At 37.1% G+C, this 23679-nt stretch overlaps 1 protein-coding gene across 7 annotated transcripts in view; it reads right to left on the minus strand.

Moving 5' to 3' along the window:
* LOC136837219 (muscarinic acetylcholine receptor gar-2-like) overlaps nucleotides 1-23679 on the minus strand; it is a 133235-nt gene that overhangs the window by 55329 nt on the left and 54227 nt on the right. For 2 of the 7 annotated variants that reach the window (XM_067101898.1, XM_067101896.1), the window contains exon 1: nucleotides 904-984. The exons of 2 other annotated variants lie outside the window; for them this stretch is intronic. The gene's annotated coding sequence lies outside the window, so the exon portion shown is untranslated. Of the gene's footprint in view, nucleotides 1-314; nucleotides 613-649; nucleotides 881-903; nucleotides 989-23679 lie in introns of those variants that run through there. 3 more of the 7 variants (XM_067101895.1, XM_067101897.1, XM_067101900.1) reach the window with 3 other exon arrangements.

The raw sequence follows: 23679 nt of genomic DNA on the forward strand, positions 1-23679 counted from the left end.
TCTCTCTCTCTCTCTCTCTCTCTCTCTCTCTCTCTCTCTCTCTCTCTCTCTCTCACACACGCACATGCATATACTGTATATATGAGTGTGTGTATGTGTGTCTCTGTGTGTATGTGGGTGTGTGCTTGTGGTGGGGACGTCTATAAATTTGTAGTTAAATTACCTAGCAGCGCTGAACGAAGAGGTCAGAAGAAAATTCGTTTCGAAAGGTTTAAGACTTCAAGGCACTGCTAATCTCTCAACAAAATCCAGTAATTTGACAGCTTCTTTAGCGTTTAACTAGGTACTCTAGTACTAACTTGCCCTCTGCCTACCTTAACCTGCCATGCAGTAGTAATATGAAGGCCCCTTAAAACGTGGGGGGAGTGGGAAGCGGCCTTGCTTCCCCGATACAAGGAAAGTCTCAGGCTCCTCAGTTCTTCCCGGGCCATAGCCACTGATGCGGACATCCCTCGTTTCTAATTTTAGTAGGATTGGCTATGATGTAAAAAACTCCAGGTATTACACTTTCTTCAGTTCTTCTTTCAAACAATTACAAGAAAAAAATACTTCTGTTTTTCCTATCCCTAACACTGACCTCCTTTTTATCGACTCTCTTTCGTTTTAGAGTCACAGCATTCACCCCACACGATTGATCACAAAAACTCACCAAATGTTCATCCCGACATCCCCACGAAAGACTCGGACACTCACGTTCGCGCCGCCTCTTTGCAAGAATGGTCGGTCGTCATAATAAACCAAACATCCACACAAAAGCACGGCGAGTCATGCTTTTGTTGTTACCATTTTCCTCCGCAGTCTGCCTTCTTCCCAGTTACCTCCTAATACATCGAATAAACCATTCTTATGAAAATCTAGGCCTGAATTCCGTCGCCATATTCAACTAACACACATTCAACCAACCGCTTAATCGAACCAAACGTTCTTATGAAAGTCAAGGGCCTCCGGGATGGTTGCGGCAGGCACCCGAATTCCACCACTGAGTCCGAGTGACTGAACAGCGGCGATAATGAATGAGCTCGATTAGATTTACACCTTTATCTGATAAACTTATCTATAGACAATGTTGTTTCTGAGGGTTTACTCACTCCACGAAGAGGCGATGGATCCGAATAAAGATTTTATCAGAGGGTTAAGCTTGCCCAATATATATAATTACGTTAGGCACAGTATTCTCAGACTGAATTACAATATACTCATACATCATGCACCCACCCTTCCACAAACAACGCACACACACACACACACGCATTATATATATATATATATATATATATATATATATATATATATATATATATATATATATATATATATATATATATATATATATATATATATATATATATATATCATATATCGTTGTTTCCGCCTCCAGGTGGAAATGAAATCAGTGGTAACTCCACATTCGAACTGTAATTGCTGACTCATGGATGATTAAGCATAATGTCGAACACCTATGCACACTGGTTCCTTCACTTCACCCTTGCACGTACTCTTTGGCTTACTTGGTATGGGGCCCTTCTTTCTCAGTACCTTTTTCTTCTTTGTCTAAAAATCACTTTATTGTTCTTTCTCCTCTCATTCCTACCGAAACCACCGGAGAATAGGCCTACATTCTTTTTGCTAACCTATTTTCCTCCATTCTTCCCACATGACTGGGCTGTCCCTTTCACTTCACTTGTGTGACGCCCCTTTCTTATCATGTCATTCGGTACAAAATTACTTCAAAATACCTGTATGGGTTAACAGCTTCGATTTATTTACCATCCGCATTAACATTCGTTGAGCTACTTCCAGGTTTCCACCTGCTGTCATAATTGCACTCTTCCCCACGTTTACTCTATTTTCTCTTCCTCTTAACACTTTCAGACTCTCTAGGTTCTCCAGTCTCTCTACACTGACCACATCAGAACTCCGCATCAGTATCCGCAACAACCAGCTCTTCCACACTCCATTCATGGTCACTGCACATTGACACTTCAGCTGCTGAATCGAGGATGGACTTCTATGCAAAAATCTTCAGCAAAATTATCACGCCCTACACCGGAGGCACGCCAGCAGCAAATCAAGCTTTCAAGGGCCCATTGTCCTTCAAGGAAAATATTCTGTCTAAACTGGGCATTATTCATAAAATATTCCAGAGTCTTACACAAGATTATAAAAATTAGACGTAATAACAACGCGGTTTAGCCAGTGGTCTGGTTAAACTAAGATATACTTAACTTAAGGAGAATACAGAGATAACCTAAGATTTTTGGTGTCATAAAACCTACTTTTTACTTTCTTTTATTTTCAGCGTTTCCTGCGCACATCGCCTATGTAGCCGGGGTTACCATCTGCCGATATCATTTACTGTTAAATTAAATAAAAAAAAAATGTTGGCTTTAGACATTTTGTACCAAAATAATTTACCCAACTGAAAAAAAGGGATCTGGCGACCATAAACGCGCTCCAGACACTCAGATTCATCACGCAATCAATTGCTCGTTTTTGGTTGGATATTTGTTTGAATTCTGGTGAAGACGATAACATCAGTTACCCGCGAAAAATTAATTCTAAATACCTAGTTGCTCTTTGACGCGACTAACTGAGTTCCTTGTTGGACGGGTCGATATCGTTCTCGGCTAGCACTTTGCTGGGCCTCTGTTCGGTTCTCCAGCCGGCCAATGAAGAATTAGAGGAATTTATTTCTGGTGATAGAAATTCATTTCTCGGTATAATGTGGTTCGGATTCCACAATAAGCTGTAGGTCCCGTTGCTAGGTAACAAATTGGTTCTTAGCCAGGTAAAATAAGTTTCATCCTTCGGGCCAGCCCTAGGAGAGCTGTTAACCAGCTCAGTGGTCTGGTTAAACTAAGGTATACTTTAACTTTTGAAGGAATCATCGGCTATATTTGCCCATATATTTTAAAAAATATTGTTTGTCTATGAGCAAAGGAAAGAGTCAGTGGACGAAATAATTTGACCAAAGTTGTAAGTTCTTGATTTTCACCCCAAGTGCACAAGCATGACATCCATTTCAGACAACTACTGTAATGCAGAAGGTGAATGTGGTGCGAGGCAGCACGCTCGCCATGCTTAATGGTTTGCTTTGCAGGCTTATTATCATCTACTGTACGCTCGTTACAGTTTGTAGGATTCTAAGCATAAACTTACGTTTTAAGAAGAATTCAAGAAGATTTTTTGTTGCTGCTGTCGTAAGTCATCTTTATCGGAATAAGAAATGAAAAGATAGTGTTAATCATTTATTTGCGCGCTCTCAGGTGATCTGGTTGGAAGTTAGCGAACGTCAGCCGCAGAGTGAGTGAGTGCCACAGTAACTGAACATCTGAGGCTCTGCTGATGGAACTCCACTTTTCTTTTCTTTTTTTTTTTGTTTCACGTTAAAAACATGTCTTAGCAGATGGTCTGTTTACAATGGGGACAATTTTTACTTTAGACAAAGCACATTAATTCTTCGTGTATGCTCTTATTCAGCTAAAATATAAAAAAAAGCATTACTAGAACAAAACCCTGCATAATAAACAGTACTGGTGCAGAACAAAATATATATATATTTTTTTTTTTAGCTGATAGGTAAGATGGGTGAAAGAAGAGTGAGGGCAGTTAGCTAGCTAACCATGGTAGGGAATAGTTCAGAAAGTGAAATATTAGTAAGACTAATGTCAAGTGTGGTTTATCCACAATTTTATTTAGGTAAGGGTACAATTTTTCTAATATTAACATAATACAATAATAATTTTACATTATAATAACATGGTGAATTGTACATATTGCATATTTTGAATTTTATTTCTTATTAGTATAATCATATTTAAAATAAAAATAAAATAAAAAATAAGTTCCAATTTCCTCATTTTAACCTTGATGTTAATCATCATAATGATTTTGCATGATACCTACATAGTAAATTCTAAATATTACTTTTTCACAAGGCATTTCTTAATAATATAATGGTTGAGGTTCATCACGATGAATATATGAAGATACTCTTCTCCACCATCGGTGGTCTGTGTTGTTTGGGTGGTTTCTCTCTTCTGCTACGGATTCTTCTGTTAATTCGCTGTTGTATTGATCTAGTTTGCCCCATATGTTGGTTGCCAGTCTGTATAATCTTTTATTAATTGGTTCTACTTTGTATTTTTTGTGTATTTGTTCTACATTCGAAACTTGAAACAAAATCTATGGAACCTGGATAAATGTGTGACGGGAGACAGACTTTTTATTCTTACCGTTTTGACATAAATTCTACATGTAGTAATAATAATTCCTATAATAGCACTTTTTAACAGTACATATGGTTCTTTTCATAAGAAAATATTTTTAAAATGGCTTCAGCTGCCAGTTACTATTTAGCTAGTTCTTATTAGTTCGAGGGTCAGGCTCTAGTTAGTCCAGAGTGTGCACATGTAAAAAACCATTACCTTCTTTTTTCAAAGGTTTTTATTATTTTATTTACATGTTTATTTATTTGTTTTTGTGTAAATTCCTATCTAGTTTGGTATCCAAAACACCTCAAATTTACTAGCAAGAGTAATGACCCATAATTCCGTTGTCCTTTGAGGTGGGCAGCGAACTGCAAAACACTTATGAAAACCTAACAACATTTCTGAAACGCTCTGACTCGCAGCTAGATAATGATTGTGTTATCGCGGTCAGTAAGAAATTAAATTTGGCCGACATGTTTTCTCTTTTATTTTTATTATCTCTGAAGTGTCTCAAGAAAACCGCATTTCCTTCCTATATACCGAAGAAAATATGAATGATGCAGGTTACTGAAGCAACTAGATCATCAAATTATAGTATTTATAAAAGGCTTGTGTCTCTTATTCCATTTCTGATACCTTTAATTACAACTCATTTATTTCGGGGAATGATAAGAATCCATGTTACCTGTCATCACGTAGCGAAAATGTCCTTACCTAACCACGGCTCTGCCTCTGGGCATCCTGAACCGCAGCGTCCAGTATCAAAAGCAGAACCCCAGATGTTCCACGCTAATCTCCTGATTTTATGCACACACACACATTATATATATATATATATATATATATATATATATATATATATATATATATATATATATATATATATATATATATATATATATATATATATATGTATAAAGCTCTCCGTTGGGTGAGTCGGTAGAGCTGCAGACTGTCACTCGATGTGCCGGAGTTCAATTCCCCGGCCGGCTGATGAAGAGTTAGAGGAATTTATTTCTGGTGATAGAAATTCATTTCTCGCTATAATGTGGTTCGGATTCCACAATAAGCTGTAGGTCCCTTTGCTAAGTAACCAATTGGTTCTTAGCCACGTAAAATAAGTCTAATCCTTCGGGCCAGCCCTAGGAGAGCTGTTAATCAGCTCAGTGGTTTGAAAACTAAAAGGTAAAATATATAATATATATATATATATATATATATATATATATATATATATATATATATATATATATATATATATATATATATATATATATATATATATATATATATATATATATATGTGTGTATATATATATATATATATATATATACATATATATATATATATATATATATATATATATATATATATATATATATATATATATATATATATATATATGTATATATAGAATCTACTTGTCATTTTTTTAAGATATATATGTATGTAATAGTCACAATGTCCAACTTCTCGACCTTTTTGGATCCGCTTGTCAACAAATAAAAAAGCTTTGTGAGTGAGAAGGTGAAAAGTATCACTACAAATAAGCTGAACTGCCAATTGTAACACACAGCCCACACACACACACACACACACATATATATATATATATATATATATATATTTATATATATATATATATATATATATATATATATATATATATATATATATATATATATATATATATATATATATAAAAAACATAAAGTATCTGGACTGCTGCTATAGTAAAGGAGCTAGGATACGCAGAATGAGAGCAATTGGCATAGATTGACCTTGACCCCCACTGTGCATGCACACTAAGTTTTTAGTGTCCTAGCTCACTTCCACTCTTTATAGCAGCAGTGCTTAAAAGGAAAGTGTGTGGTCGTCACTTTGACTATGATGGAGAAAGTTGAGTAGAGAATCTGCATGAAATTTTGCCCAAAGCTTGGCGATTCCTGCGCACAGACCTTCCCAAAGTCGCAAAAAGTGTATGGAGAGGAGTGTATGAGCTGCACACGAGTGTGCGAGTAGTTCACACGTTTTCAAGATGGCAGACAAAATGTTGATAGTGACGAACGAACTAGAGGACATGCAACCAGCAGAACTGAGAAAAACATCGTTTTCTACGACTACAAGGGAACTGTTCATCATGAGTATGTTCCACCTGGTCAGACAGTAAACAAGGAGTACTATTGTGACGCGTTGCGGCGTTTGCGGGATGCTTTTCGTCGGAAAAGTCCAGAATTGCATGTGTCTGGTGGGTGGCAATTGCGCCTGCCCATTCAGCGCAGCTTGTGCAGCAGCTGTTTGCCAAGCACAGCGTCCCCCGGGTCCGACAGCCACCGTATTCCCCAGATCTCGCCCCTTGCAACTTTTTCCTATTTCCAGAAATCAAATCCCACTTGAAAGGGAGAAGATTTCAGGACGTCACGGAGGTAGATCCAAGTGCATGCGACGAGGCAGCTGCTGATTATCCCAGACAACGAGTTCCAGGAATGCTTCCCTCGAAGGTAACAGCGCTGGATAAAGTGCGTGGCTTCCGAAGGGGACTACTTCGAACAAAATTAAACGCTAAATTGGTACGCGTTGTAGCTTTCTCTTTTTAGCATCAGTCCTGATACTTTGTGATTGCTCCTCATATATATATATATATATATATATATATATATATATATATATATATATATATATATATATGTATGTATATATATATATATATGTATGTATATATATATATGTATGTATGTATGTATGTATATATATATATGTATATATATATATATATATATATATATATATATATATATATATATATATATATATATATATATATAAAAAGACAAAATCCACGAAGGAAAGAGAAACAGTGGACTGCTGCGAGGCCTTTCGATTTGTCGTCCTTTACTTAGCAGACTGAAGAAATATAAAAATAAGTTTACAAATAAAGCTCATATAAATGACAGATGGTGATTACAAAAGAAAAAAATTGTACCTGGAATCCAACATAATTGAAGAATTAGTAGAACTGCCAAAACAGGGTTAAATATTTAAGAGGTTTTATAAAGGATTAGGATCAACCGTTCAGAAGCAGTGACAGGACAGTTAACAGATTATACAAGAAGGTGGCTGACCACCAAAAAATGTTATGAAAGTACAACTCAATAATTCTCTCTTTTCTTTGTAAACAATAAAAATTTTTGCAAGATGAACATTTTCACAAATGATTGTGTTATAAACTCATCAAGCAAACAAATAAGAGGTGTTGTACTGTAAGTGCACTTAGATATGGTTTATTCTTCTTTATATCGAATAGACCCTCCGCTTCAGTGGTTGCGTCGTCCCTATGTGTATTTGAAAAATCATGTTGACATAATTAAAGGTACCTTTTATGAAGCTGCCAATGTTAGGCATGAAAGTAATTTCCCTGTTCGCTATATGAAAAATTTGACCGATCTTAAAAAAGACAATACAATTCACGTTCAAAAGCTGATAAGTCGAATAGTATTGTAATTTTAGATAAAAACTGACTACATACCATGTATGCAAGCCCTACTGGATGATGATACGACTTACAAAAAACAAACAAAAAAAATCCCCTTGATCAAGTCATAAAAAATTTCAATAGCACAGTGAAAAAATCCTTAAAGATAAAAAAGAACTAATAGGTCAGTTGTCAGTAATATTTCCCTCATTACCTTACTTGTACAGATTTGTAAAAACGCACAAAGAAAATAATCCTATGCAGCCTATTATCAGTACTGTTGGCTCAATATCATATAAACTTTCGAAATATATTACCAAGCTCTTGTCCCAGTTACTTGGAACTATCTCCGATTCTCACATATAATTGTTTAAATTTAGTTGATAAATTAAACAAAGTCACTTTTTGCCCCACTAATAGATTTGTTAGTTTTGATGTTTGTTCACTTTTTACTAAAGTCAATATAGATTCCATTTTAGAGTATCTTAGTAATAAACTAATACATCGTGAATTACCTCTACCTGTAAGTCATTATTTCACTCACTAGGTTGTGCATTTGTGATTGTAAGTTTATATTCAATGGTGAATTTTGCCAACAAATATTTGGTATGGCAATGGGCAACCCTTTATCGCCATTCCTCTCAAACTTGTATATGGAATTCTTTGAAAAACGATATTTACCTAATATCATTTATACTCCTTTAAAGTGGTATAAGTATGTTGACGATATTTTAGCTGTTTTGCCTGCTGGTATTGATGTAAATGATTTACTCACTAATTTGAATAACCAGGTACCATACATTAAGTTTACTTTAGAATCTGAAAAAGACAATTGCCTCCATTTCTTAGATGCTTTAATACATAGAGAACCATTTCAATGTAAATTCAGTATTTGTAGGAAACCAACCAACAACTCAACTTATGTCCATTTTCATTCAGGCCATCACCTTAATACCAAAATATAAATTTTTTCTTCTATGTTTTTACGAGCTTTGCGCATTGTCAGTCGCCAGTATTGGGATCAAGAAATCGAATACATAAGAAAAATAGAGACGGATTTATGTTATGCTTCACATATACTAGATATTTGTTATAATAAAGCCCACAAAAAGTTTTATAGTGAAAGTAACATGGAGAAATTAACCCCTAAGATTATTCTTAGCTTGCCTTATTTTAGTGGTTTTGAAAACATAAATTCGTTGTTAAAATCTTTGAATGTTAACTTCGTTTTTTCCTACAATAATACACTAAAAGGAATGTTAATAAAAAATAGCCCTAAAGAAAACAACAACATATAACATATAAAATTCCATGTTTGGACATGCCTAACATTGGAAGCTTCATAAAAGGTACCTTTAATTATGTCAACATGATTTTGAGAAGATAACAATGTTTTTCAAATACACATAGGGACGACGCACTCATTGAAGCAGAGGGTCTATTCGATATAAAGAAGAATAAACCATATTCGAGTGCACTTACAGTACAACACCTTCTCTTATTTGTTTACTTGATAAGTTTATAACACAGTCATTTGTAAAAATGTTCATCTTGCAAAAAATTGTTATTGTTTACAAAGAAAAGAGAGAATTATTGAGTAGTACTTTTATAACATTTTTTGGTAGTCAGCCACCTCCTTTTATAATCTGTTAATTGCCCTGTCACTGCTTCTGAACGGTTGATCCTAATCCTTTATAAAACCTCTTAAATATTTAACCCTGCTTTGGTAGTTCTACTAATTCTTCAATTGTGTTGGTTTACAGGTGCATGTTTTTTTTATTTGTAATCACCATCTGTCATTTATTTGAGTTTTCTTTGTAAAATTATTTTCATATTTCTTCAGCCTGCTAAGGACGACAAGTAGAAAGGCCTCGCAGCACTCCACCGTTTCTCTTTCCTTCGTGGATTTTGTCTTTAATTATATATTCATTACATTCCATATTTTTGTGATTCAGTTATATACACACACATATATATTATATATATATACAGTATATATATATATATATATATATATATATATATATATATATATATATATGTATATATATATATATATATATATATATATATATATATATATATATATATATATATATATATATATATATATATATATATACTCCACCAAATGGGGCTGATGTGTATAGTTCAAAATATAGTGGCTTACTCAACTGAGTTTTTTGATCACTTTGAAAAAGTGGCTGCAGGTATGGGATGGCCAGAGGATAAATGGTCAGTCTTGTTACAGAGTGTTCTCATTGGTAAAGGAAGAAGTGCCTATTTAGCCTTATCAGCTGACCAGTGTAAAGAGTACAAGGTACTTAAACACAATGTGCTACAAGTTTACCAGATGACCCCTGAATATTATAATGAAAGATTCAGATCTTTGAGAAAGGATGACCAGATAACTTTCTTGGATTATGCCTACAAAGTAAGAAGACGTTTTAAACGATGGTTGGAAGCTGCTAAAGTTAAAACATTTGAAGATCTTGAAGAATTAGTTGTTCTTGAACAATATCTTAGGGTAATTCCTGAACGCATAAGAACCTATTTGAGAGAGAGAGAGGTGAATAAACTTGACAAAGCTGCTACACTTAGTGAAGATTATAATATCATTAGCAGCAGAAGGAATTATAATGTCAAGTATCAGAATCAACACACAGGTTTTAGGTCTCATCCAAATTTCAGGAGCAGATTTAATGAGAATCCTACAAGTGGTCATACCAAGTCAATGCAGGGTAATATCCCTCAGCAAGCTAATGTAAAATCCTCATATAATAATGTTGCAAGGCAATTACAGAAGCCTGGTGTTGACTGCGACAAGTGTGGAAGAGCAGGACACTTCAGCTGGGAGTGGCATCAGACACATCGGCAGTCCAAACCAATTGGTCAAGTAGTAAGAAGTGACCAGGTGAAACAGACTACAAAGAGCAATGTGGGGAGGAGTCAAACTCCAGTGAAGACAGAGAATAAACAAGCTGAGTGTTTAGCAACCAGTGGAAATGTAACTTCAAGCAGTGAGTGGCTGAGCAGTTTGGAGGCTTTTAAGCCATATATCTATGAGGGTACGCTGAATACTCCAGGAGGAAGAGTGCAGGTACCAGTCAAGGTGTTACGTGATACAGGGAGCAACCATAGTGTAGTAGTCCGTGGTGCTCACCCCCAGTTGGAGGAGAATCTTTACAGGAGATTATGCTATTTTGAAGGGTATAGGAGGAGAAGAGGTAACTCCTATATGCAGCTTACACCTGTCATGTGAATTAGTGACAGGAGATGTTGATTTTGCTGTAAAGGACTCACTGGCTGTTGAAGGTGTACATGTTCTGTTAGGGAATGAAGTTGGTAGTGTGCCATTTGTTCCTTGTCCTATAGTGACAGATAAACCATTGAGGATTATTCCTACAGTAGATTTGGAAAAGAATAACCCCCACCTGTTTCCTAGCTGTGTGACAACTAGGAGTATGAAGAGGACTATGCCTGTAAGTGACGAGACTGAGGATTTACCCACTCAAGAAGGATCTAGTGAAGGGTCTTTGAACTTAGAAGAGTTGTTCCAGGGAAATGATGTGTCCCCTAATGCTGAACAAGAAGAGGTTTCCCAAGAAGAAGCTGTCGTCCCTGAAGAAACTCTGAGTAGTCAAGATGTTTCTGAAGATAACAGTGAAACTACAGTAGCTGAGTTAGCAGATATTAAGAGCTCAACCCTTGAAGTTGGTCAGGTGACCAGAGAGAAGCTAATGGACCTGCAGAAGAAGGATGTATCCTTAGCTGAGTTGTTTTTCAGAGTTGTTGATCAAGAAGAGATGCAACAAACTCCTACCTATATTATCTGAAGGAAGGTTTGCTGATGAGGAAGCATAGACCTGCAGATATACCAGGAGATGCTGAATGGGGCGAATATCATCAAATTTTGACCCCACATCCATTGAGGAAGCAAGTGGTAGCAGTAGCTCATGAGTCTGGACATATGGGAATCAGGAAGGCTGTGGAAAAGACCATGAAATATTTTTTTCTGGCCTGGACTTCACAAAGATGTTAGCAAGTTCTGTCGGGAGTGTCAGACTTGCCAGATAGCTGGAAAGCCAAATGAAACCAATCAGAAAGCCCCCCTACAACCTATAGAAATTAGAGGAGAACCCTTTAGCAAGGTGATTATAGATATGGTTGGACCACTGCCGAAGATGAAGAAGGGTCATGAATATCTGTTAACATTGATGTTTCCTGTGACAAGATATCCTGAGGCAATCCCTGTTAGAAACATATCTGCCAAGATAGTTGCTGAGAAACTAGTGGAGTTTTTCTCAAAGTTTGGGATACCAGAGATTGTACAAAGTGATAGAGGAACCAATTTTACTTCCAAACTGTTTCAGGATGTGATGAACTTGTTAGGAGTGAAACAACAGTTGTCCACTGCATATCACCCAGAGACTCAAGGAGCCTTGGAAAGGTTTCACCAGACATTGAAAAGTATGCTGACTAAGTATTGTTCTGAGTCAGGCAGAGACTGAGATGTTGGTGTACAATTGATGTTATTTGAAATTAGGAATGCTTATCAAGAAAGCATGGGTTGTTCACCTAACGAGATGATTTTGGTAGAGAAGTGAGAGGACTGTTGAAAATTCTTGCAGAAAATTGGGAAGAAAATCAAGTGGAAGTCCAAGGAGAGTATGTAAAGAACTTGTGGAAGAGATTGGAAGAGATTAGAAAATTCTCTTTAGAAAATCTGAAACTGAGTCAAGAGAAAATGAAAAGGAGATATGATAAGAAGACTAAGCTAAGAAGTTTTAGTGTTGGTCAACAAGTGTTAGTGTTTTTACCTGTCAAGAGATTTCCCCTTTCCAACAAATTTCAAGGTCCTTACAAGATAATTGAGAGGTTAAGTGATAGAACTTATGTAATTGAAGCACCAGGAAGATGAAGACAGAAAAGAAAGATACATGTAAACCTCTTAAAGCCTTACTTCTCAGAAACCAAAATGGAAACTGTGTCAATAACCCAGGCAACTTCAACTACAGAAGATGACGATAGATATAAATTGGGAGCTGAAAGCAAGATGAATAATTCTTCAATTTTGGACAATCTGGCGGATAAACTGAAACATCTGAGTGTTGAGCAAGGTGGTGAGTTGTGTGAAGTGATTAGGAGCTTCACAGAACTATTTGCAGATGTACCTAGGTGTACTGATCTGATCAAGCATGAGACCAAGATCCAAGAAGATGGCAGACCATTCAAACAGAGATTTTTGGTCATGGTAGGATTCTATCGACGTTTCTGCCCAAATTTCTCAGCTGTAGTAACCCCCTTAACAGACTTAACTAGTCCCAAAGCTAAGTTTGTTCGGACTACAGAATGTCAAGAATCCTTTGAGAAGGTAAAAGACATTTTAACTTCAAGACCAGTACTTCGGGTTCCAGACTTCAATAAGAAGTTTGCGATACAAGTTGATGCCTCTGACTGTGGAATTGGAGCTGTACTACTTCAAGAAGATGAAAGTGAACTTTTGCATCCCGTATGTTTCATGTCTTTGAAATTGAAAAAGCATCAGAAAGTGTATTCCACAATAGAAAAAGAAACTCTAGCCTTAATCACAGCATTGAAAAAGTTTGAAGTGTATGTGAACAGACCTAGGAATGAAGACATTTTAGTGCTGTCTGATCACAATCTGCTCACGTTTTTACAGCGGATCAAGAATCACAACCAGAGACTCACCCGTTGGTCTCTGTGCTTGCAACCCTATAATATTAAAATACAGCATATTTCAGGTAAGAACAATATGGTTGCTGATTACTTATCCCATTGTGAATCGTTGGATTCAACCCCGGGATAACCAGTCTTCTGGGGGGAGGAGTCTTATGCTGTGGTTTTCATAATGCAGTAATCTCCCCATGTGTATGTGTGAATTGTTATATACTGTATAATTTTGTGTTCAGATGTGTATATGCCGTAACAGAGTTAGCGTAGAGTTACAGTGATTCAGTACTGCATGGTTTGAGAGGACGACGATATGCGTGGCATATAGAGAGAAGGGACAGGGAGCAGTTGTTTCTATAAAGAGGCAAGCTGTTTAGTCAATATTCAAAACTGCTGAAGTAATGCATTCCATTGGGACGCGATCAAAACACTGTTGGGTGGAAAATTCCATTACGTAAGTTGCCTAACATCATTCAGGAATTTTCCATGAGACGATAACTTTCCATTCTATTATAGTAACTAGAGATCCTTTTGTTCTGAAACTATGTAATAATAAGTATTATTATTAACTGTAATTCCACTTTGTCTCTAATTATCATTTTTAAAGAGTTTTTAAAATAAAGATCTCGTCTAGAACCTGTTCATACACTCGACCCACCCGTCTGCGTATGGACACCCATACAATTCTTACGAAGGGGCGTCATTCTGAGACCTATAGCTGTGCTGAGAAGAGAGAAGCGGTACTCTCTCTCTCTCTCTCTCTCCCTCTCTCTCCCTCTCTCTCTCTCTCTCTCTCTCTCTCTGCTTGCTCTCGGGACTTCGAATGTCCTGTTGTAACGTAATTGATATTTTGGTAGACGGGGGTCACTCATAACCTTTAACTGTTTAATTCCTTAGTAAATGTGTCTGAGTTATCTGAACAGTGTATTTTATTAAGTGTGCGTGTAACGGCGCCTGATTAAAGACAAGAAGCATTTGGTACCAAGGTGTTGTAACATAATTATTGGTTTTTAGTGCACTAAAAATAATATTTACAGTGATTAGATGTAAAGATACTTTTTTCCTTTTTAATACTTTTTCATGCTATAATTATGGTTTATGCTTTGTCTTTTGAAGAATTTTTTTTTTAATTATGTGGTGTGTTTGCTATTGCCTTAATTTTTGCTTTGCATTTTTTATATTTAATTTTTGCAGAGTATATTTCTGTGTCTTTTGTATCCACATTTTTATATGATTGATTTATTTGCCTTATTTTGTTTAACACTTGGGAATTAATTTACTTGTATTCCCTTTCAATAAAAATTTTGTTATTTAACAATTTAAATTTTACTGGAATAATTTTTTGACTAATTAATAAATTAATTTCTGTCTTAATTTTGACTGATGATTAATTCAGATTTAATCAAATTTTGTTTTGTTTTCAAATAATAATAAATTTCCCTGAGACTGTTAATGTCATGTATAATCTTTGAATTTAGAAATAAATTTTTGTATTTAAAATATTATGTCAAGAGTTTCATTCATTGACCCAACAGTAATTTTGATTTGAATTAGATATAGAGTGGTAAGTGAGATGTTTTCCTTCAAGTAATTGAAGTGAGCTCGAACCAGGGAAATAAATAGAAATACTTGAACTTTTATAATGTTATTGGGGTGATGCCCTTTGATTTTACCTCACACTTATTTTAATGAACTTGCTGTCTTTGATGATTGATAAGTTTTATAAGGGATCACTGTTGCCTTTAGAGAAATCAGTGGTTTTGTATGTGTGATGAGGGTTCAGGTATCTGGCTGTTGTGAGGTAACTATAATTGTCGAATAAATGGTAAATTTGATAATCAAATATCAAGCACTTAGATGCCAGGTTTGATTTGAAGAACAGACACTGGACACTTCTGTCACAATATATATATATATATATATATATATATATATATATATATATATATATATATATACAGTATATATATATATATATATATATATATATATATATATATATATATATATATATATATATATATATATATATATATATATATATATATATATATATATATATATATATATATATATATATATATATATATATATATATATATATATATATATATATATATATATATATATATATATATATATATATATATATATATATATATATATATATATATATATATATATATATATATATATGTGTGTGTGTGTGTGTGTGTGTGTGTGTGTGTGGACAGCATGCAGCAAAACTCAGTGCAACTTTTTATTTTAGCACTGAACAAATGTTATTCTCAAGTTGCCACCTAGTATTAGAAGAGTCTATCAAGGCAAACATCAATAAATGGTACCGGCAGGAGCCTCGCCTCGATGCCCCTGAATGCATAGAATTCTTCTACAAAGGATAATTTCATTATAAATATAAAGAAGACGAACGTGCCCTCAAAAACATCATCGAGAATAATGTCAGCCCCATTGACCCCAACAAGAATATTCATCTGGTTATCTATTACAAGAGCAAGAAGACGAGCAGCCTGGTGATGCGTAACAATCCAGCCCCCCTCAGCAGGACCCCTTGAAGAAAACCAACATGGTCCATACTGGTATTGATGCCCCGTCCGATGATGCCTCGGTTCTTACATCGGTATGACCACCATGCGTTTCTCCAAGAGGATTTCCTGCCACGCCCAAGAGAGAGCCATCTTTAACCATGCCAGGACCGCCCATGACCAGAGAATTGCAAGAAAAGATATAGTCACGAATACGGAAATAATTGACCGAACTACGGACCTCTGCCGCCTGCGCCTCTTGGAAGCATTGCACATTGGGAAGGAGAAACCAACCCTCAACATTACGCAGGAAACCTTTCTCCTCCCCACGGCTGCCAGGAGACATGCACCGAGCGACCCCCATAGCAAATGAGCGAATCAAAATTCGGCATCTGAGGATCGAAATTCTCCCATTCATTCCCAGCACCACGATGCCGCTCGCATGCAAGACGAGCCCCGAACATCAACATGGGAGAGAAGGCTCTGCCCAAGATGACCTGCCCTGGACAGCCAATCATAATTCAGCACCGATCAAGGCCCCCCTATAAATACCGACAAAAGCGCCGTAACGACCTGGACCACAGACTGTGGGGTGATTATCGAGAAAACGTACTTGCAGTAGAAATCAGGATGAAGAGAGGGCTGGTCTTCATAGGAACAACGTATCTTCCCCCAAGAAGAATGCTTTTCCCTAAAGAGGACATATGCAAGATCCTTCAAAAAAGAATGCCAGCCTACCTATTTGGAGATTTGAATGCGTCCCACAGACATATGTGATACGGCAACAAAAATGCGAATGGCATCGAGGTGCAGGACCTCATAAACAGAGGGATAGCCAAGCATCTTGGTCCTGGGTTCGCTACCTTTCTGGACCAACGTGCAGGTAGACCTGACATATTGCTAGCAAACAGGAAGGCACACCTGAATTACTCTCTCCTGCAAGGAGCCCTGACATCATCAGACCATCTTCCAGTAATCCTAACTTTAGTCACAAAGGGGATAGTGATACCAACAATCCCAAGGATATGCACCGAAATTGCAGACTGCCCAAACTTTAAGGCCCAACTGGAGAGAGGCCCCAGCCTAAATGACCAACAAGGGATAAAGGCTAAAACCTACATTGATAACAGACTGGAAAACTGGTTGAGGGCAATTGAAAGAGCAGGAAGAACCCACATCCCAACAAGAAGCTACAGAATTCTTAAAGCGCCTGTTGACAGTGATCGCCTCAAACTTCTTCAATGACAATTCGAGAATATAGAAGCAATGTCCAGACTAGCTGGATAGACATGGGAGTCCCTTCAAGCTGCCAGACAGTTGCAGAATGAGATAACCAAGGAGTCAAAAAACCTGCATGACAAACACTGGGAAGGGATCATCCAAACAGCCAATGAGCTTTATGGTCAGCCAGCTAAATTCTGGGATAGCATCAGCTGCTTACTAGGGAAGGGAGGAGAGAGTGCTTCTTCCCTTTTGTTATTTAAGTAGACGTTAACGAGCGAACTCCCGATGGATTTGGGATAATGGAAAATGAAAGGATTGTTAGGCCTGAGTTGTTCGGAGGCCTTTTGGATGTTTTCATCGTACGGAAGCTTTATTTTGTTGTTGAAATCTATTTGTCTGTTGTGGGTGGGACCTTTATAGTATATTTTATTCGCTTTGTTAATAGCCCTCTCGTTAGTTACACAGAGGTTGATAAGTTTTAAAGTTTTATCTATGCCAAGAGGAAAATCCACCACACATTATCGAGAGGGCTATTAACAAAGCGAATAAAATATACTATAAAGGTCCCACTCACAACAGACAAATAGATTTCAACATCCAAAAGGCCTCCGAACAACTCAGGCCTAACAATCCTTTCATTTTCCATTATCCCAAATCCATCGGGAGTTCGCTCGTTAACGTCTACTTAAATAACAAAAGGGAAGAAGCCGGAATTTACAAGATACCGTGTAGTAATTGTCAGGACATCTACGAAGGCGAGACAGGTAGATCGCTCTCGCAAAGAATAACAGAGCACAAAAGATCAGTACGTTACGCTCGGAGAGTTCGGGAATTTTCCTACATATCAGAAATACAGGGCATGTCATTAACTGGAGTGGGCGGAGTTGGTTTTCAGAAGTAGCTGTCCGTACAAAAAGAAGGATGCTGGAATCTGCTATCATCAATCAAACCAACAATATGAACCTGTCAGGAGGACATTGGAAATCGGATGACATCGACACCTTAATCCTCAAACCCCTCATGAAGAAGATGACCCAAGAAACGCGACCGCCAGATCCATCGCCAAACGGGAGCTAATGAGGCCAAAAACCACTAGGGAATTTGGTCATTCTCCTCCTTAAGAAACGCCACCTCCATAACATCGGAGGCCTAGGGCCACACCTTTATGTTTTTGTATTTATACCTTTGTAATTTTCCACCTGTCCATATTCTACCAGTGAACAGGGGCACAGAAGCTAGTGCCCGAAATATATGGTTTCAACGTTTAAATAGTGTTTTGTGGGCCTTCTTATATTCATATATATATGTGTGTGTGTGTGTGTGTGTGTGGAGGGGGGGGGGGCCAGTGTACAACAAGCAGCAAAATTTGTGTGACCCGATTTCAGTGATTTTCGTTCGAAAATCACTAATTGGCAACTCTTACCTTCTTCACATTTCTAATGACGCCAAGTTGCAATGATGAAACATTTTGCAGCCTCTCTCTCTCTCTCTCTCTCTCTCTCTCTCTCTCTCTCTCTCAAAAAAGAAGAAGAAGAAGAAAAATATATATATAGTATGTATATATATATATATATATATATATATATATATATATATATATATATATATATATATATATATATATATATATATATATATATATATATATATATATATATATATATATATATATATATATATATATATATATATATATATATACACACACACACACACACACACACACACACACACACACACACACACACACACACATTGTCCTTCTTGCCCGGGAATAAGGGAATATTGGAACCTTAATGAATCTCAAAGGCGAGGAGAGGCTTGCGTAGGACGTTTGCTGATCAACAGCTTTGTTTAACGTGGGCACTAAACTCACACCAGGAATAGCGAAAAACGAAATCTGAAGGGAAAGTTTTATGCACAATTATCATGATAAAGGTACTGAACCCAATTTATAAAAAAAAAATGTGTTTATAATGGATATGAGATCTATTTTAGTCAGAAGCTTTAGGAAGCGCTTATCTATGTACGTGCTAGTTAACCATCTATTTATTTCTTTTAGTCTCTTTAAATATATTAGCCAACAGAGTCATAACAAGGAAGGCGGAATAGATAGGAAAATTAGCCATTCTCGAGATCTATTTTCGGCAATATGGTTTCTTTCCATTGTCTGTTATGTAGATTATACAAGTTGGCACCACTGTGCCACTCTTACATAAATGCAAAGTGATTACTGTCATCTGCAAATCCTAATCGTACTGTAGTTGAATGTAGCTATAAATGTTAAAGTATTTTTGGAAGTTTGGGAGCCTTGTTATTTGGCCACTATTTTGTGTTTAATTACTGTTATATTTGATTCAAAACGAACACAAGGCAAGGAGATATTCATGAAATAAAAAAAATGTTTTATCACTATTATTTGATAAGCCATGTATTATTTTTAATGTTACCTTTCCATTTTTTTTATTTGATACTGTATTTACCTTTAAAGCTTAAAAAACAAACGACTAACTACACAGCCTCGCATATGTGATCTTTATTTCTTTATCTCATAGCTAGATGAATGATACATTCTTTTCATGAAACCCAGACCGCAAGGGAAAGAATGACACGGATGTTCGGAGAGATACTAACTTTAGTCTTGTTGTTGTTCTTGATTAAGCATCTGAGGAAGAGGATGTGGAATGTGATTATGAAGGCAATGCTGAAATGTTTGGTGACCAAGAAGAAGAATATTTTCTCAAAAATAGGCATGCACAAATAAACTGTACACCATGGTAGCAGGAAAACACCCCTACAGACTATTCTTGGGCATACAATCTGTGGAAAAACTCGAAGCAGAGAGATTATCACAACGTTAAATCGAATAGGTGTATCAACCAGCTACAGTGATGTAGGACGTTCCAGAAACCTTGTGTGTACTTATACCCTGCAGTCACCAGGGGAGGATGGGGTACCAATTCCAAGTCATTTTTCTGATGATGGCTGCTAGTGATCTATCAACCTTGAACAACTGGCAGGAGGAGGCTGATTACTGTACCATTCCTGATGTACAATGGGCAGTTAACAGGGGTGTAAAAGAGCCATAATAATGTCCAATGATACTGACACTGTTGTTCTACTGTTGCTGTACATCATTGTGTTTAAAGATGGTGGATTACAGGAGTTCTGGGTTCGGTTTGGAGGTGGCGAAAATCTAAGAATGGTACCACTTCACGCCGTTCACCAAAAATTAGGAGATAAAACCTGTCGAGTTCTAATTAAAGTGCATATATTGACAGGAAATGATGCTCTCAGCAAAGTTATCACAAAGCACTCTGCTATAGTAAGCCAGCCACTACCAGACCTATCTGGATTTGGAGAATCAGCCATTCTTTCTGGGGCAGAACTTTATCTTACTGAGTGTGTGGGCTGGGATCAGAAGGAAACGAACATCCACTTCATTTGATCAGCTGAGAGTAGAGCTGCATCAAAATTCTGTAATAGGCCTGAATAAGTTGTCACCAAAATCAAGTGTTATACGGGGGCGTTTGAAAAGGGCCTTTTATGAGACACGAAATGCACTCACCTTGCTTGATGAGTAACCTTGTGCTCTTGAACCATGCAATTATTGTTAGAGGAATTGAAATGGAATTCTTCTTCCCAGAAGTGTTTGAAACCACTTCCTTACATTGTGTGGATGTAATGGGTCATGCACTTCAATGCGCTGTTCATGCAAACATGCTGGTGTGATGTGTTTGAGTTAGTCACAAAAGTGTCTCGCAAACTAAGTGCATGAACATATGAAATACTCACTTTCATAAATCTCTTATCAGCCTTAATTGAAGGAATGTTTCCATGTTACATGATTCCATGATTTCTATGTATGATGCTCAGTGGGGATATGTTGTGATGCACATTATCATTTTACTTATGGAAATTTGTCAGGTGGGATTGCTTCTATAGTTATGGAATTGTTCAATACAGATGCAAAATATATGTTTCTTATGAGTTTTGTTTTAATTACCAGGTAATTTGCCATAAAATAAAAAAAAAATAGTTTTGAAAATCATTTGTATGTGTCAAAATGAGTCAGGATACACAAGACATTTCACTTCATCCATATGTGCTGGCCTGAATTAAAGTTAGTAAATATCCCATTTCTGGCCGCCATCTTGGATTATTGTCCCTAGCCGCCACTTGCCCCAGTTTTGGAAAAAGCACCTGTCATTTTTTTTAACCTTAACCAATATATTTTCAATATCTGAAATCAAAATCAGGGGAACTTGAAATGTATACTGGCTTAATAGTCAGGGCCAGAAGTAATAGCTTTGTGATTGGCTGCTGAAGCTGGCAGCTTAAACGCATTTTGGCAGCAAAGCATTGCAGGGCTCCTCACCCAAAAGAGAGAAAGGAATAATATAACAATATGCAAGTTATTATAGATGATTATATGTTGCCATGAATAAATTACAAATTAAATGTACAGATATACAGTTTAAATATTTTACATTCTAAAGAATACTTAAGTTACAGTAAAATATGCGACCATTCCACATCCTTGCCAGGTGGATGTCTTCCAGGCTGGTGATAGGGTACTAAGTTGCTACAGAATAGATTATCAAAATTAAATTGAATTTACATTTGCATCTTCAGATACAAGAGAAAATACTCATCTGTTCTACATCCTTACTGAGTAGATCCCTTGCAGGATGCTGATAAAGGACAAGGTTCCTTTTTACAAAAAATGATTTAGTTACAGATTGAGTTTTTGTTGAGATCTGACTTGATGTTAGGACTTGGAGAGAGTGACAGAAAGGGCTTTGTTGACCTCAGCTAAGTAGGCTTTAGCTTGTCAATGGAGATTAGTCCTCTTGTCTGTGGAGTTACAGCTTGAGTTTTTTTTTTCATTCTAGGATGAAGTAGGGTACATAGGGACATTGGCAGCTATTGTGAAGGCTCTTCAGGGAGCACTGCTTTTTTGTGTCTTTTTTAGTGTTTATACTAGGGCGATACCTTCCAAACTCCCCTGCAAAGTCTTGAGAGCACTTCCTCGTTTTGAATACTGGCTTGGAGCGGGTTTGATGGGAGCTGGGGAAGAACTTGCTTGGAACATAGAATGTTTCGCTGAAGGCCACTTCAGTGGGAGAATCATTATTTTCTTCCTTAGGAGAGATGCAGAGGCAGAAAAGGGACCCAGGGCAATTGTGACTTCCAGTAAAGACTGATGTATCTTGAGATAAGAGAGGTCAACAGGTTCTTTCTTTCATGCCATTGGCAGCAGGATTATAGGCAGTAGCACATTAGATACTTGGTGCCCATTAATTTGACCAGGGCATTCTTTATTTAGGAGATGAAGGCTATCCTTGATTGGAGGTTTGCTGAAGGAGCATACCTCAGTGCAGGTGACTGAGGTTCTTGCAGCAATGGTATTGCTTCTGGCCATTGTTTGGAGCATTTCATAACCACGAGGATGTATCTGGAGCCTTCAAGTAGGGGTAGGGGGACCACTATGTCTTCACAGATTTGGCTGAAGTGATGTCATGGTTGTGGATTCACCAATACCAGATTACATGTGGTTGTTTATTTTGCTTGTTTGGCACTTGAGGCATTGTTTGGCCCACATTTTCACATCCCTTTTCTCTCTGTACCAAGTGAATTTTTGTGTTATCACTTTGGCTGTTGTCCTCTAAGAGGAGTGGGAGAATTTGTGGATGAGGTATAAACCTCTCTCTAAAGAGCTGCTGACACAAAGGTGAAAGGGCAGACAGTGCTGGTGTTACAGATGATGTTACATCCTGCGCTGCTGAGGGAGCATCTTCCATCTGTAGATTTGTTGTAGAGGTGCAATAGGCTTGGGTTGCAGGGTCTCTTAGTTGGGTATTGGCAAGCTCTACATATTTTATCCCTGCCTGGATATGTTTCTTTCTATTCTGAATAGTGCATAAGCCACCAGGTTTTCTTTCTGGGGATATGGCATATGGTGCACCTGAATTCAGCGAAAACTGAGAGCTGGTGTTGTTGTCAGGTGGAATATGCATCTTGGTATCAGGTAAGGGTATGTCTTAGTAGTTGGTGGCCTGTTAGTATGGTAAAAGATGTGCCACTCATGTAGGTACCTGAAGTGTTGGGTGCTTAAGTGTACAGCAAGAACTTCCCTGATAAAGGTGCTGTACATCATCTTGGATGAGTTTAGTTGTCTACTGAAGAAGCTGAGAGGCTGGGGGTTCCTGCAGACATTTTTCTATTGTGGCACCCGTGGCATCTGTGGTTAGTATTGGTTTGGCCCAAGAATTAAGGAATGCCAGAGTGGTGGTGGTTGTCAGAGTGTCTTAGTGGCTTTGGAGCTGTCTCATTAGATAGGGATCCCAGATCAGGGTCTTGGTGTTTCTGATGATGGCATCATAGAGGGAGGGTCCATGATGCATGTAATGCTCAGCACAAAATAGTTTCAGTGGTTTACCTTTCCTGCAAATTTCATGAGGCCTTTTATGCTAGTTGGAGTGGGATATTACCTGATGCTTGATACCTTTACTGGGGCATTCTACTAAACTA

The sequence above is a fragment of the Macrobrachium rosenbergii genome, chromosome 58, assembly GCF_040412425.1.
Source record: "Macrobrachium rosenbergii isolate ZJJX-2024 chromosome 58, ASM4041242v1, whole genome shotgun sequence".
NCBI lineage: Eukaryota > Metazoa > Arthropoda > Malacostraca > Decapoda > Palaemonidae > Macrobrachium > Macrobrachium rosenbergii.